The sequence below is a fragment of the Aristolochia californica genome, unplaced genomic scaffold, assembly GCF_029961685.1.
Source record: "Aristolochia californica isolate CCGP_79_NKW_82.1479 unplaced genomic scaffold, dmAriCali1.0.hap1 SCAF_2, whole genome shotgun sequence".
Classification (NCBI taxonomy): Eukaryota; Viridiplantae; Streptophyta; class Magnoliopsida; order Piperales; family Aristolochiaceae; genus Aristolochia; species Aristolochia californica.
Genome location: NW_027181881.1, coordinates 18,864,924 through 18,868,679, shown reverse-complemented (window position 1 = coordinate 18,868,679; position 3,756 = coordinate 18,864,924). Strand labels below are relative to the sequence as shown.

The 3,756-nt window shown below is 42.0% G+C and overlaps 1 non-coding gene across 1 annotated transcript; it reads right to left on the bottom strand.

Annotated features, from left to right (window-relative positions):
• Positions 1 to 2,054: 2,054 nt before the first annotated feature.
• On the bottom strand, positions 2,055 to 2,161 carry LOC137957422 (small nucleolar RNA R71). The gene has a single exon (XR_011113390.1). It is a non-coding gene; the product is annotated as a small nucleolar RNA R71 (small nucleolar RNA).
• Positions 2,162 to 3,756: the final 1,595 nt, after the last annotated feature.

Sequence of the window (3,756 nt, the reverse complement as noted above, 5' to 3'; positions counted from 1 at the left end):
AATTATATTAGAATAACCCTTATAATTGTGCTATAGGTAGTTATTTATTGGTTTTCAAATGAAACGTGCATTTATTGAATTTGGCATTAATCACTGCTTATATGGCATATTTTTCTCTCCTGAATAATATTTCATTGCTTTTACGGTTTATTTCTTCCTGAAATGATTTTTATGGATTCAATTATGGAATTTCAGGAGAATTTTGGGGGAGAAAGAGATATTTACAAAAATACCATTTGTGAAAGAGAGATTTTTAGGGCAAAATCGATCAATAGAAAGGAGAGCACGAGGGGGGGGGGGGGGGGGGGGGGGGGGGGGGGGGGAAGAGAGGAGAAAAGGGAGAGCGTCTGACCGAAAAAAGGGAGACCCGAGAGGATTTCTCTTCCAGCCATCATTCACCGTCGTTCACCGCCGTGGACAACCGAGAACAGACCCGAGGAGAGCTCGAGAGAGTCTCCGTCGCAGTGAGTTCAACACTGCCATTTTCTGCACCCTAGGTTGAGAGGTGACCCGAGAGGGCTCCTCCGGCACCGATTCCACATTCCAACCATCCTCCGGAGTCGATTACACTTTTCCAACCACTTCCCGAGCCTAGTCCAACTCCGACCGAGACTCGAGAGAGCCGGTTAGAGGATTTCACTTCCATCTCATCTTCTGCCGCACCACCTCCTCCGGTGCCAATTTCGATTCCTCTTCGCCAGCGTTGCCTCCACTTCCAGTCGCTCGCTCCTGCAACCTGAAGCCCTTAATTTCTGGAAATTGCAACAACTGTGAGAATGGAATTGCTGCCTAAGCGAGAAGAAGAAGAAGGGGAGTAATCCGTCATTTTTTAATTTAATTAGTTTCCTATAGTTTGAACTTAGGTTTGAATGTTTACTAAATTTTTTTTTAGAATCGATGTTTATCGAATATTTGTTTTCAGAATTTTCTGAGTAATTAGCTAGTTAGGGCAGGATTATAATTTAGGTTGGATTCTGGTATTATAATCCGATCTTTTTCTTTAACTTTAGGCGCCCGAGAGGGGCTAGACGCAAGTATTGAAAATCCGGATTAGTGGTTATGTGGCACTCGAGAGAGGCACGAATCACTGTAAAATCCAGAGTTGATTTTTCCTGTTGTGCAAGTAGTTAATTAGATCATTGCTTGATAATTTAGGATATAATCAGTGTTTAGTTTAGATTAATTCATCATATTTGATTAGGCTAGTTGACTGAAGAATACACAAAATTTAGTCCTCCCTGTGGATATGACCCTTGCTTCCCGCTAGATTACATGAATGATTCATACGCTTGCGAGGTATAAAAGTTGATGTAATTAAATTTCACATCAAGTTTTTGGTGTCGTTGCCGGGGAGGCACGTATTAAGTGTATTTCTTTGTTCTCCATGGTCTTAGGTTAGATTTATTTTTCTGCTTTCATAATTTTATATTTTTGTTTTATCTTGATGATTTTGTATGGAGTTATTTTTATTTCTTATAGTTAGTTTGTATTTTTAGTAGTTAGTTTGTTAGCATAATTTGATAGTTAGTTTTGTTTCTTTTTGTGTTTTTATGCACGGGCGCCACTCCCTAGGTGAACCATTAGCTCCCTTTGTTGAAGAGGTAGAACATATTTGTAGGAAAACACCAGAAGTCAAGTTAGGAGCTACCATGGCCAATCAGGGTGAACCATTACAGTTACCTGCAGCAGGTGACCATAGAGCCCTGAGGGACTATTCTATCCCATCCAACTTCACATCGCCTTCTTGTATTATATTGCCACCTACTACTGCTGCCAGTTATGAGTTGAAACCCGGTGTGATCCAACACCTCCCTACATTCTATGGGTTGGAGAAGGAGGACCCTTATTACCACATCAAGGAATTCTTAGATATCTGTGCGACTTTCAAATTCCAGAATTTCTCAGATGACTCTTTCTGGTTAAGACTTTTTCCATTTTCACTTGAGGAAAAGGGCAAGTCTGGGCTTAATTCCTTAGAGGTGGGCAGCATTACTTCATGGGACACATTAGTCATGACATTTTTGTCTAAGTACTTTCCCATTCAGAGAACTACAACCCTTAGGAAAGAAATCTCCAACTTCATGCAGCAGGAGGGTGAACACTTTTATGAGGCTTGGGAGAAATGGAAGGATTTGATCCGTAGGTGTCCGCATCATGGGTTTGAGAAATGGCATTTAGTACAATACTTTTATCAAGGTCGTACACCCCAGGTTAGATCCATGGTAGATGGAATGAGTGGTGGGAGTTTGATGGGTAAGAGTGCTAGTGAGGCGTGGGACTTCTTTGAAACGTTGAGTGATCAATCTCACCAATGGGGTTTGTCATTTAATGTTGATAGGAGATCCCATGAAGCCAAAAGAGGGGACCTCTATGAGGTTAGTGAAACACCCATGCTCATGGCCAAGATTGAGGGGTTGACTACAAAAATTGATGCCCTTATGGTGTCCAAGAGTTCACCTGCTCCTAACCCATCTACTGTCTGTGCCATATGCTCTAGTTCATCTCATCTAACACAAAATGTGTCCATCTAGTTCATCCTACCCGGAGCTCATTGAGGACTTGAATGCAGTCCAGAATTTTCATAGAACAAACCGGAACGATCCTTTTTTGGAAACATATAATCCGAGTTGGGCTAGGCACCCAAATTTCTCATGGTCCAAGGGCCCACAGGTTGGGGGTCCTCCAGGGTTTACTCAACCCCAAGCTCCGCGCCCACACTTCACTCAACAACCATTGGTTCCACAAAAACTTTCACTTGAGGATACACTTCAACTATTCATGCAGAATACACAATCCTCCATTGCTAAACTTGAAATGCAAGTGAGTCAGTTGGCCAGCCACATGAGTGAACATGCACAAAATAGACTCCCGAGTCAAACCATTCCTAACCCCAAAAGCACACATGAGAGTGGGTCGAGTTCCAATCCCCACCATGAGCAAGCCAAAGCCATAACCACCCTTAGGAGTGGTCGTGAGTTGAACAATGGGGTAGGGACCACTAAGTCTAAGGAGTCAAAGGATGACAATGGGGACACATCATTGAGTGAAGAACCTCCAAGTTCTCCACCAACAGCTAGGCAGATCCCTAACCAAGTCCCACCAGCTCCTTATCCGCAGAGGTTATCGGGCCCACCTAGGAAAGGAGATAGCATGCATGAAACATTGGAATTGTTTAGTAAGGTTCACATTAACATTCCAATTCTTGATGCTATTAGGCAAGTCCCTGCCTATGCCCGATTTTTGAAAGACCTTTGTACACAGAAGAGAAAACAATATGTTAACAAAAAGGTCTTTCTTATTGTGAATGTAAGTTCAATTCTGAAGCACAACACTCCTCCTAAAGTTAAAGATCCTGGATGCCCCACAATTTCATGTGTCATTGGTGAACATACCATCCAGAGATCTCTTCTTGACTTAGGGGCAAGTGTGAATTTGCTTCCTTTCTTTGTGTACCAACAATTAGGTTTGGGGGAATTGAACCACACTTCAACTAGTTGACCATTCTATCAAGATACCACGAGGAATAGTTGAAGATGTTTTGATAAAAGTGGACAAATTTTTGTTCCCGGTTGATTTCATTATTCTTGATACAAAACCAGTAGTCAATGTGACCAACCAAATTCCTATCATCCTAGGACATCCTTTCTTAGCCACATCTAATGCTGTCATTCATTGTAAAAGTGGTGAGTTGGAGTTGTCTTTTGGAAATTTTAAGGTCTCGTTGAATGTGTTTAATATCGGGCACCATCCACTTGA